The sequence below is a fragment of the Marmota marmota genome, unplaced genomic scaffold (genome assembly GCF_001458135.2).
Source record: "Marmota marmota marmota unplaced genomic scaffold, marMar, whole genome shotgun sequence".
Taxonomy (NCBI): Eukaryota; Metazoa; Chordata; class Mammalia; order Rodentia; family Sciuridae; genus Marmota; species Marmota marmota.
Window position 1 is genome coordinate 26,674,658 of NW_026000241.1, and position 14,055 is coordinate 26,688,712.

The window sequence follows — 14,055 nt, forward strand, 5'->3', positions numbered from 1 at the left end:
ATTTTCTTCCCATAGAACAGTGAGAGTCTACATAGAAATAATGGAAATATTCAAAAGTAGGATTCACTCTGGCAAACAGCATAATTGAGGGCATAGTTTTCATACCATAGAAGGTATGCCTGTAAGTGTAAAATTCAATGATCACCACTGTCTAACGGCAGGATATTTCCATCTTTCCAAAAAGAGACCTCAAGCCCATTTGTGGTTACCTACCACCAGCCCCAGCCAAACTCTTATCCACTTTCTGATGTAATAGACATGCCTTTTCTGAGAATTCATATAAATGGCAGCATACAATATATTATCTTTTGTGTCTGAAACATGTGTGTCTTCCATGTTGCAGCATGTATGACATATCATTTCTTCTTGTATACAGCATTCATTGTATGGACATATTACCACTCGTTCATTCATTCACCCACTGATGGATATTTGCTTTATGTGGCTGCTATGAATGATGAGCTATAGAAATTTAGAGAGCCTTTATGTAGACATATTTCATGTCCCTTGGTCATAGAGTCCTACATGTGGAGATTCTAGGTCATATGGTAAATTTGTGTTTAACATTTTGATAACATGCCTGTTTTCCAAAGTGGCTATACCATAGTACAATCCCACTGGCAATGTATCCGGGTTCAAAACACACACACACACACACACACACACACACACACATTTCCAACCTTTGTTACTCTCTATCTTTTGACTGTGGCCAACATGGTTCATTCTTAATGTTGTAATGTATTGAAAGAATGCTTTCAAACTTGTACCACAAATACAAAAATAGACCCCATAGTTATTGAGGATCTGTTCTGTGTGCTGTTCTTTAGATATAATGCTGCTGAGATTGGAGGTATAGCTCAGAGGTAGAGAACTTGCTTCACACACATGAGACCCTGGAGTCCATACCCAGAGCTACAAAAAAAGTAAGTAAACAAACAAAGAAAAAGAAAACAAAGCTGTTAACTTATCATTGACAGAATGAAATCTCATCCATAGTTCACAAATGAAAAAAAAAAAAAAAAAACAAGGCTCAGAAAGGTTAAAATTTTGCCCAGGAAATCACAGCATGCAGGTGCAAATTCTAAAGTCGATGCCACGGATGTCTGCCACAAAACCTGAACGCGAGAGTTCTTAATGCCTAAGTCCAGAAAAACAGTAAATATAAGTGTGGGCTTCATCTTAGCCATCATAGCCTGAGCACATCCACTAAGGTGATTACAAAGATGACAAATAACAGCACATTTGCTTGCTTCTAATAAGTACATTTTCCTTTGAAGGAACTATACTGAGGTTCTCTACAGAACAATTTCACCTTGAAATTTTATCTTCAAATGTCAAATCCCACAGTTGTAGTTTTGATTCAAGATTTAACCAGCAAGATATTTATGACAATCAAAACTCAAATGAAACATACTTCATATCAATGAAAATACTGAATGGTTTTTATTAACTGTACTGAATCACTTGCCACCACCTAAAGATGTGAATTCTGACAACTGCTGTTCATGTCTGAGTGTGCAGACAGCATTTATTGCCGGTTTCTGGAGTCCCCGTCTGTGATTGAAGACTATTGATGTTTCATCTGGCTTGTTGTATTCCATTACAAAAGAGGCAGTTGGCAGAATGGTAGACAAAGTCAGGGGCCGCCCCTGATCCAGCTGAAAATCAACTTACCGCCCTGTGGCCACAAACTCTAAACCACCTACCCACTCTCCCACCACCCAATCACAACTCCATCTGACCTGTCCTTTGTGATCTGAAAGGCCATCCTGCTCTCTTAAAGCCTAATTCTCTGCTTTGAAGACATTGTGTTGAAATGCTCAATATTTCTGAACAACTGACTTCATTCTCTTTGGATTCATCGTTTGACACAGGTGTGTGTGTGTGTGTGTGTGTGTGTGTGTGTGTGTGTTTTGAACCTGGAGACGTTCTACCACTGTATTACATCTTCAGCCCTTTTTAATTTTTCATTTGAGAAAGGGGCTCACTATGTTGCTGAGGCTGGCCTCAAACTTTGCAATTCTCCTGCCTCAAGTGGCTGGGATTATAGGTGTGCACCACCCCTCTGCCCCTGCTATGGTTTAGAGTATCTGATGATGTACAGCTTTGCTACTCAAAGTCTGGCCCACAGATGGGCAGCCTCAGCATCCTCTGGGAGCTTGTTAAAAATGCAGAATTTTAGGCTGCATTTGACCCTGACCTATTGATTAGAATCTGCATTTTAACAGTCTCTCCAGGTGACTCCCATGGGATGTATCATAAACTTTAGCATAGACTCCCAGAGACCCAGAACCCCAAACTACTCGGCTAAAGGTCTTTCCTTACCAAGACACCAGGGGACATTTAATCATGCAGAGAACACTTCCTTCTCTTCTCTCTGGATAGGTTCCTTCCTTCTGTTTTCCAAACATGCTAAAGCCACTCCGTTTCGAGCAACAACAAAATCTTTTGACTCCATTAACCCTGTGAGGAAGAGCATGTCATTGTTCACGTTTATCTGCTTCCTCTCACTATCAGAGTGTTAAACATCCCCATCCTGTTGAACTCAGATTTGCCTATATGACTTTCTTAGGCCAATGACATGTAAGCAAAGTAATATGTCATTTCTAACTAGAAGCCTGAAGTTGATGCCTTTTGTGCTCATTCTCTCTCTCTCTCTCTCTCTGCCTGGCAACAGCCCAGATGAAGGAGGCCCTGCTAACTTCAGTCCAGAGAAGACAACATGGAGCAGAACTAAAGGTGATCTATGAAGGGCAAGCTATTGAAGGCCCCAGAGATTCAGGGGCCTTTTGGCTACTGCAGACTTTAGCATAAGCTTACTGATAGACCTTATGTCACTATTTGTATCAGTCAGCTTTTTGTTGCTGTGACAGACACCTAACAGAAACAACTGAAATGAGGAAGGCTTTATTTTGGTTCATGGTTTCAGAGGTTTTAGTCTGTGGTCAGCTGGCTCCAAAGCAGAAACATCATGGCACCAGGACATGGTAGAGGAAAGCTGTCAGCTCAGGACAGCCAAGAAGAAGAGACAGTAGGGGCATGGGGATGGCAAAGGGACCAGGGACAAGATATAGTCTCAAAGGGTATGCCCCTAGTGACCTACTTCCTCCAGCTATGCCCCAACTACCTACAGTTTTTACCACCTCCCAGTAATCCATTCAACTATCAGTGGGTTAATCCACTGATGAGGTCAAGCCCTCAGGATCTGATCATTTTCTAATCCCACCCCACTCTGGCCATTGCTACATTGGGGAACAAGCCTACCCGTGAACTTTTGGGAGAATGCTCCAGATTCAAACCTTAACATTATTGTTGATTTTTTTCTCTCTCTCCCTGCCCATCCCACTTTTTTTTGTTTGTTTGTTTTCTTTGGGTACCACAGGTTTAACCTAGGGTCCTTTTACCACTGAGCCACAATCCCCAGCCTTTTTAGTTTTTGAGACAGGATCTTACTAAGTTACTACAGGCCTCATCAAATTGCTGAGGCTGGCCTTGAGCTGGTAATCCTCCTACTTCAGCCTCCCAAGTCACTGGGATTATAGGCATGCACCACTACACACAGCTTTTTCTCTTCTTTAATTAAAAAACAAAAGGAATAAACACACTTGAAGAGAGGAGTCTTAAGTAGCAGTGCACTCACATCTGAATTTGCCAAAAACTGAATTGATCCTCTCGTCCTCTGCCAACTCTGCCAAAATTGTTTTAGGGTTATCAATCATCTTCTAATTTCCAGATTCCTCCCAGTCTGTGTCATGATTTTTATTCTACTGCAGGGGTCACCAAATGTCTTCTGCTTTGCTGACCAACCACATGAACACTCTCATTAATACACAGCTTTACAGTGCTAGTATTAAATCAGCCTTAGACACTACAGGAGTCAATAGATATGACAATTGCCATGAATGTGTCCCTCAGAATTTATGTGTTGGGAACTCAATACCCAATGCAACAGTGATCAGAAGGGGGGCTGTTTGGGAGATGTGTAGGTCACGAGGCTCTTAATGGATTAACATCACTATATAGAGGGCTTGCTGGAATGGGTTGGCTTTATCTTCTGTATGTGATGATACAGCAATAAGGCCCTTACCAGATGCCAGTGACTTGATACAGAACTATGAGAAATAAGTCTCTCTTCTTTATAAAGTACCCAGTCTCAGGTATTCTATTATAGCATCATAACCTGAGTTAGCTGTATTCCAATAAAACTTTTCAGTTGAAGGTTGAAAACTTAAGGGTTATTCTTAATTCACCTCACACACTAATACCTCAAAACTAAACCAGGCATCTAGTATAAACAAAACCCACGAAAATTTCACCTGCAAGACTATTTGACATCTCTTGGCTCAGCCCCATAATTTTACACATAAAGAAATTGTTACCCAAAATAATTAGAAAGTAATGTCAATACCAGAACTCTTCTTAACGTTATGCAGGCTGAAATAGTGAGGCAGAAGTATAGTGATATCTTCAATTTACTTTGCAAATGCATGAAGAAAACAAGATGGATTAATGACTGGGTAGAGGATTATTCAAGAGGTAAATGAAAAAGCAAGGATAGTAAAGTGTTGTTTATACTACATGGTAGATTTATAGATATTTCCTATAAAATTATTTTAATTTTTCTTTATTTGAAAAATTTCATGATAAAATATGAAAAAAGGGGGAAAAGTATACCAAAAATAAAATCCATAAGTCCTGGGACAAGTAATCAGTTGACTAGTGAAGAATAATTTCATGTGATAAATATCTTATGGAGGCCAGACACGGTGGGTGGCTCATGCCTGTAATCCCAGCAGCTTGGGAGGCTAAGACTGGAGGATCACGTGTTCAAAGCTAGTCTCAGCAAAAGCAAGGCACTAAGCAAACCAGTGAGACCCTGTCTCTAAATAAAATACATAATAGGGCTGGGAATGTGGCTCAGTGGATGAGTGCCCCTGAGTTCAATCCCTGGTCCCCCCCAGTCTCACCCCTCCCCCAAAAAATCTTATGAAACTTATTAAGCAGGGTTTGAAAAAAAATATTTAAATAAGGCTTTGAGACACCAGCCAAAAATAGCTCCATGTCCATTCAATATATACTGCTTTGAGCTGCTACTATATATAGGCTATAGTATGGCTCTGGAATGTCCCAAAGTCCTGTGTGTTAAAGGCTTGGTCCCTAGGTTGGTGCTGTTGGGAGAGCCTGGTGTGAGGTGTTTAGGTCATAAGGTCATGACCTCAAAAGGGATTGTGGGACTCTGGCCCTTCCTCTTTCTTTTTTTTTTTTTTCCCACTTCCCAGCCATGACATAAGCAGTTTTACTGTGTCCCATACTCCTACCATGATGTGCTACCTCTCCCCCACCCTGCCTACCAGATGCCTAAAAGCAATAGGTCTGCCTGATCCTTGGTTGCCTGGAAGCTCCAAAACTGTGAGCCAAAATTAAACCTTTTCTCTTTATAAGTTGATTATCTCAGATATCTGTCACACTACTGGAAAGATGAGACCACAGCACTAACACTTGGCAGTGAAAGACAGACGTGGCATCTAATGAGAGACAAACATTAACCAGCACTTTTAATGGGTTTGAAATTCTCTAACACCCATTGTACCATCCAATATGGTATTCTGCTTGGGGATATTGTACCATACAATATGGTATGCTAACTGTTTACCATATTGTATTGGCACCTCCTTTTCTTCATGGTGATTGCAAGCTCCTGTTGGAAGGCACTTCCAACAAGAGCCTCACACTAGGCTTGTTCATAAAAGCTGGTGTATAAGGCATCCCAAGTCATTCACAGATGTTCGAAGTATGGCCAAGGTGATGACACACCTCCATTTATATTAAATGCAGACTCTATACACGGGCTGCCAACAATTGCTGAACAGCTGGAGGCAAGTGCCTCTGCCTCTTTGCAAAAGAGAGCCCACAGTGAGAGAACCAGCTGTGGAAGAGACACTTGTATGACAGTGTACAGTCAGGCTCATTATTCATCGATTTGCCTCTTCACTAAAATGTATTTGCAGACCCCCAAATCAATACTCATGGTACTCTCAAGGTCACCTGTGGTCATGGACAAAGCCATGAAAAGTCTGTATTGCCAAAGATGTGCATCAGGTGAGATCCATCCAGTTCATACCTGCCTTCTTCCTTCAGCTCTCATACAGGAAACAAGTGCTCTTTCTGTGGTCTTTTGGGTGCCATGACTTTTATACATTTTGTGCTTTTTGCTGGGGGTTTCACTGTTTAAAATACCCCCAAGCAGAATGCTAATGTGCCACCTAAGGTTCTTAAGCACAAGAGAACCACAATGTGCCTCATGGGGAAAATACATATGTTAACAGATAAGCTCTCTTCAGGCATGTGTTACAATGCTATTGGCCATGAGTTCAATGCTAATGAATCAATGTATAGCAAATAAGTTATCTTTATGAGAAACACATATAAAATAAGATTATGCACTGATCAGATGACGAAAACATGACCAGCAGTTTACTGGAACCTAATCTTATATTTCCTCTAGGAACAATGATTCAGTATTTGCTAATTCAGCATTCTGGGTGACTACAGAACATAAGTATCAAAAATAATGAGAATTAGCCATATAGAAAAACAATTTCATTCAATATCAGCAACTCCTGTGACCAGTAGTTTCCTGGGAGTCATTTTGAAGCTCTCCATGGTCACCACCATCCTCACGTTGTCTATAAACACATAAGGCTCATGGCCAGAAAGGCTGATTATGGGAAATATAAGCAGAGGTAGATGTCATAAGGCAACAAAGTTCATTGCAAGTCTGTCCAGAGTGAGCAGTGAGGGGAAATTGCACAATCAACATCAAATAAATTATTTCTTATTCCTTTGGGTGGCCATAAGGTATAGAAAGTCATGCCCAGATACAAATACAGTTTATGATGATCTGAAAGGTCACACTGAAGCCTGATTCTCTTTCTAAATAACCCTCTAGGACATCCTGAACTAAAAGACAATCAATCATGGAAACAGATGGGATATAGAATGTGCTGCTGTGTTGCAATTAGTAAAAGGGGTTATGGAGAAAGCAAAACTCATTATGCTGAAAAGCAGAAGCATTGCGCACAGCAAAAGACCTTGTGGTCAGCCACAGCTGTACACTGAAGGACAGATGTGCCATTCGTGAGGCAGAGACAAGGCCAACAATGATTAATAAACATATCCCAAGTCATTCGCAGATGCTCGACCCAAACAAGGAGAAGCATTAAGGAGTCCTCAGACATGCACTGAGAAGTCAACAGACTGGAGAACCTCTGTTCACGACTCAGGAGTAGTCACCTGTCCTTTCATTAAAGAACAATTAAGGAAGAGAGTATTTGGATTCTATGGGATAAGGACTTATAGAACTGACTTATATAGACTTACAGAGCCCAAAGAACTGGAGATTTATTGGTACTCTGTATCACAGGTAAAATGGACAATCTTAAAGGATTGACAGTGGGTCTGACATTCTAAGTTTGTCAGGGCTCATCAGCACATTTGCAGTTGAAGCAGCTATGGGGCACCCTGATCTATCTACACAGAGGCCAGCTCTGTATCCTGAGAATGATGTATTGCCTTGCCACTCCCAGTGTGGTCTGAAGACAAGGAGTATGACATCAGATGCAGACTGCAGGAAATGAAGACTTCTCAGCTCCAAACAAGATAGGCTGAACGAGAGCTGGTCTTTTAATGAGATCTCCCAGTGATTCACACTCTGAAGTTGGAGCTATGGCCCATAGTTAGGGTGAATAGCTGCCCAGAGCCTGGGGTAAGTTCCCACCCTGTGGGAAAACTCTCAGGTTCCGCAGCACCTTTTCATCCCGTGACAACAACCAAATGATGTTCTTGACTGAGAGATTTGAGACTTGGGGCCCATTTAGGGATCACTGCACCCTGAAACGACTTCCCAGGCTTTGGTTTGGAGTCCTATCTGGTTCCCTGTGGTCCCCACAGAAGGAAAGTAGAACAAGAGTGTAAGGAGTCAAATGAAAAACTAAGACACTGAAGAACACTCTGCCTCCACACCCAATCTTCCACTTCAGGACACAATGGTCCAGAGAACCCATTTTGAAATTGAGCAGATAAAAAGACCAAGAGACATTCATTCTTCAGGGGCCTACAGCCATTCTCTATGACTGGTTCCTTTCAAAGCCAGGGTGGGCCCCTCTAGAGCACTGGTTCTCAAACTTACACTATGTCAAAACTACTTGCAGATCTTGTATAGCACAGATTGCTGAGCCTCGCCCTCAGACTATCTGAGATCCCACATCAGCAGCATCCAAATCATATGGGAAAATACCCAGAAATGCAAAAACTCAGGCCTACTCCAGATCTACAGAGGTCAGGGTCTGTATTTTCCCAAGATTCCCTGATGATTTTTGCTTGCAGTAGTAAAGTTTGAGAAGCACCGATGCGGGAGGTACTCTTAAAGGGTTGCTAAATCGGCATCCTGCGTCTAAATACAATTGTTTAATCATCCCTTTCAGTCAAACCATATTCTGTGCCTCCTCTTCACTTTTATGTTTGCATTTATTTTAGAAACAGAATAAGACAGAACTCAGTCTCATGACTCCATTCATTGGACAGAATGGGTGAAATGACTTAACCTTTAGCACCAAGGTCAGAAAGTGTTCTCCCAACAATGAAGGGGCATTCGCACTGACGCAGGGAACACAAGGTCTTCTGTTCTCTACAGGGAAGCAACCACTCAGAGGAAGATGTCACATGCAGACTGGGGACATCTGGACACAGCCAGTACCAGCACACCTTGGACTCCCTGCCCTCTGCAAAAGTCCCTGCAGTTTATTTTCTGTGGTAGGTGCAGGAAGGTTTGAGTCCTGCTAGGTTAGCCTACTCAGAAATGGCACATTCCTTTCTGCAAGTAGATAATGCTATTTTCACATGTGCTACCTCAACTTCATTTTCACCGGTAGTATAAGGTCACATATACTGTTATTTCTTGTTTGGATTCCTTAACTAGATACAAAAATTTAAATAGTAATAGCTAACATTTATGAAGCACATGATATATCCCAGATATTGTCTTAGACACTTCACATTCTTTCTTATTTAATCCACACAACAACCCAAGAGGTAGCGACTATAATCTGCACACCTTGCAGATTAGAGAATTTGAGGCACAGACTGACTAATGAATTGGCCTAAGGCAAACCAAGAGGCAGAATTCAGAGTCAGACACTAATAAGATGTCAAATAATTATTTTTGTCTTACCCTTTCCAGAAAATTCTATTTTTTAAAAAAAATAAATAATCCTAATAGTAGGATTAATAAAATTAATCTGTTTTGTATACAGGAGTGACCCTGTGGCACTGGATAGAATATGTCTTTTAGCCTGTGTACATCTCAGCCCTCTTCCTTTGGTAAGAGGGATAATAATTAGCACTCTGCCTTATATAGAGGTAAGCCTGCGTATATACTGTGCAAACTGCAAAAGCCCAGGATAAAGAAAATGATCAAAGGGATGATAATCACTCAAAATCATTCATTAATTCTCACAATATCCCTTGTGAAATAGAAGAACTTGAGCCTGGATTAATCGTTAGCAACTGTTAAAATGTGGCATGCCAGGATGCTATTCTTATTCTTCAGGTGGGTGGAGGGGGGCTTTTTGCAGGAGAGAACTGACTCTCAAGTAGAGGAAGGGAATGTCAAATCTCTCTGAGGATTTGCAGGAGAAAGAGACAAAAAAAACAGGGCTGTTCTAACGTGTACTGGAGTGCAGCAATGACTGACAGATGATCGCCAAATCTGGCACATAGCTAGGTTAGATTTCTCAGCCTCCTTTGCAGGTAGCATAGCCATTTGATTCTGTTTTAGACAATGGGATGTGAGCAGAAATCATGCTCCATAAAAACCTCCCATGCATGATTCTCTCTCTTGCCCCATCTGCCAACTGATGTCAATACTTAGAGAAACCTAGGAAACCACTCAGGACGATGGCAAAGCCTTTATCAGCTGGGTCCTAGAATGATGCATGGAATAACCCTTCTCACCTACTGCTCCTCCCCAGTACAGGTACGCCATCCTTACAGCTTCCTGCTACTCACTAGAAAGTACTACACAGTAGTTCTTAAGATTTATATACTACATAAGATTTAATTTTATTAAGCCACTGAAATGTGGCAATTTGTCTGATAACCCAGATGGTATTATCCAAACTATTATACCAACAAATGTCCCATTTACTAAAAAATCTGCTTTATGCTATTTTAAATATGTTGTTCAGATTGTTGCAAATTCCTGTGGAAAAAAATTCCATGTAAGTTAGAGGAAATATCCTTAAAAGGATTAAGAGATTTTTTTTCCCCCTCAAGGAACGTTAATCTGATTGTTTTCCTCCTATCTGAGACTGGTCACACTGGATAAAAGAGAGTTTTGATTCCTGATTACATGGATAGGAAAAAAGATTTTGTAGTAAAGATGGAGGTATTTGAGAAGAGGAATAAGTTGTTCAAACTGAGTTCATGAGATTTCCAAGACCACTTTCTTTCACCAAAGAAAGTCAAATGAGATTGTTTCAAAATGAAGTCTCCAGGCTTGACAGTTCTTCCAAGACAGGCCTTGGGTACAGGGAGTTGGAAGAAGGTTCAAGATCTTAACTGTCCAGGGACTACTGGCATAAACTTCACTGAAATACACTCTGGTATAGATTGATAACACTCAGTTTAGATATATTTGCCATACTTTTGTGGACTAGGGAAGTACCATGTTTGATTTGCCCATTCATGACAATTAAGTCCTCAAAGCTTCAAGAGCCTATAGTCTTCTATTTCTCACCTTCCACAAGATACCAAGTTCTCTCCAGTCATTCCATTTTTCTCTGGGTAATATCTACTTCCCAGTTCTCCCTTACTGCAAGTGTACTCTATGCCATCCTGAGAATCAGAAACTTGGAAATTCGAAATCCAATGGAGACATAGGCCAGTTAGTCCCAGATATGGGAAAATACAATGGTGCAACACCATTTCCTTACCACTTTGTCCCTAGTGAGCAGGAAAGACTATATCCCCCAAAGAAATTGCTCCCAAAGCATATTGTCACCAGCCTTGTCAGGGGAGGAAAAGAAAGAGGCAAGGACACTCCTTGTCCTTTGTTCTGGCTGCACGCATTTGACAAGCTTTCCGAACCTCAGCAGATCTCCTGGCAGGAACAGAAGAGAGCAAACCCCTCCTCCCATTGGGCACGGGTAATGCCTCCTGGCAAAGACCTTAAGCACATTCATCTCTCTCCAGGCCCTCCTAGGGCTGCTGTGCATTAGCAGAACAGATGGGAGAGTCTGCTTGTCTGACTGTTGGCTGTTTTATCTCACTCAATAAACATTTATGGAGGTTCTACCTGTGCCAGGCCCTATGTGGAGGGGTGTTTCAAGGGTGGGTGTGTGAGTGAGCATGCGCTGACCCGCCTCGAGGAAGAAGTGCCCTACTGTCCATCATACACTAAATCCACAAAACAACAAGCGGATGGTGAAAAGGAACGGACAACCAATAGCACATCTGGTTGACTTGGTAATGAGAAAAATGTCATGGTCTATCTCAGTGCTTCTCAGATTTGGCCGTGCACATGAATCCCCTGGGCATCCTGTACAACTCACTGCAGATTCTGATTCAGCATGTCTAGGGTTGGGCCCTGGATTCTGCATTTCTAGTAAGTTCCCAAGTGAGGCTGATGTTGTTCATCAGAGGACCACAGAGTAATAACAAGGCTTATCTAATTTTGATGCCAATCTCATATATTAACATGATGTTGTGTGGGTAGGCAGGAGGTGTCTATTTGATTCAAATCTGTATGAGCTTATAAGGGAAATGAGTGTATGGAACTCACTTTACCATGGGCCTACAATGTGCCAGGAACTTTGCCTATGTAAATTCAATGAATTCTCATAGGTAGATGCTGTTCCGTCTCTTTCACAGGTGAGAAAACAAATTCAGAGCCATAAAGCAATGAGTCTGAGGTGCCACAGCTAGTAAGTAGGAAAGGCAAGATCTGGGATGATCTCCAGGTCTTATAAAATGCATACCCTGCCCACTCCCTTCAGGGGACTCCTCAGTCCACTTTGGTTGCTTCTGGTCTGATGTGAAGCAGATTGAGAAGTGGGAGCTGTCCTCCTGTGACCCTTGACACTTGGTAAAACCTAATATGTGATTCTCCACTCTGAAGCATTAATTCATTTTTTTAAACCAAGGCACGCTCAGTAAAAACCTTTGGGTGGGTATTAGAGAAAGAAAGAAAAAACAAAAAAAAAAAAACCCTGAATTGGCTGGTTTTCCCCTCCCGGCAATGACCTAACACCAACAGACAGGTATCAATATCTCTGAAGGTGATGGATTTTTGTCATGTCAGAGCACAAGAAATAATCATAATAAAGGCCAAGGGTGAAATACTTTCCATTATAAGAAGCAATACTGTCAGGGCTATTTACCAGGAGGCCTTTGGCTCAGCCCAGCCTCCTCTAGAAAAGGAACTCAGGGCCATTGTTACACAACCCAGCCAAGTATTCAAAATATATTAGGTTTCATGGTTAAAGAATTATGTTTATTGTTTCCTCTAATCAATTTTACTTCACAAAATAAAGAGTGATATATCATTCTTAACTTCTCGGAAGAAGGGAGTGTCAGAAACCTTACAAATAAAGCATGTGTTAAAGAAAATGGGTCTGGAGTGGCTTCTTAACCAAGGAGAGGATGTATGGCCCACTCTTTAAGCTCATAGGAAATTGTGACCTCGAAAAAGCACCCATGATTTCTCAAGAGAACTATTACTTAACAAAAATCTCCACAATAACAATGAATAATGGCCTGCCAACGAATATAAATAGAAAAGGATTTAATATATATCCCTTAGTTATGAGATTATTGGCCAGGGAGTCTTGTGCTAATATGATCACTCCCCTCAATCCCAAATCAAATTCCCCACAAAATAATATTCATATTACTAACCCTGATAAGGAAGGAAGATAGTCCTCTCTAATTTGCAGCCCAATTGGCATTTATTTTTCTATAAGGGAAATAAAGAAATCAAAATGATAAAATAATTCCATCTTGAAGTAGTTTTTAATGTGCTGATCTAACTATAGCTTTGAATTTATAATAGGGGAGCTTCCATGTTTTCTATCTAAATACAATGAATCTCTGATAAGAACTAAACATGAAAATAACCTGAATTATTTCCCATCATCTGCTTATTTCCATAACTGCAGCCAGTCCTGGGCAGTTCTCAATCTTTTCCCTCTCTCCTTCATTCTATTAGTCTCAGGAATGTTGCTCAATAGAAAATCGAACTAACAAAAATGAAGAATTCTTAATGCATCATTAGGCCTTTGGAACACACAAATAGACTGCATCAATTAAAAAAATGGGTTCCAGAATATATTTTCTGTCTTTTTGATTATTAAAACTAAAATCAGGCCATTTCTAAATAGGTTCCTTCATGTTTCATGAAGACGAAGTGTATAAAATCCTTGAAAGACATGGATTAATAAGTAAACATGCAAGAATTTCTAGAATTCATATATCTTGTACTTTCGGAACCTATTGCACAGCCATAATCATTCACAGACCTACAACTATTATTTATAATTATGAAATGTCTGTTAATTTTTTTCATTAATAGAAAGCCGTTTTATTAATTATTTGTTGTTAGAGACATGTAAAAAAGATTAGCAGGATGAGGACAATGTGATAAATGCATCTTCTGTTGGTCTCATTTTTTTTTACTCCTCTAAAATATCAGATGTGCAAAAAAGTGTTCAATTTTTATATAAAAGGTTGCTATAAATTTGGTTGAGGTTTTTTCCCTTGAAATTTAGTGCTCAGCATAACCTTACTATATATGGCATTTTACAGTCATCAAAACTGCCACAGACCTTCTGGAACATCCTAAATTAAACAAAGACTTTGTGTTTCACGGCAGCCGTTTGAGTAACAATTACAGTAACCTTCCTCTACACAGCAGTGCTGATGAATTGCAAGCAGGCAGCCGATCGCTGAGGCAGAAGCCCAGGGATCCTGTGTGCACGATGGCCCATCTATGTGGGT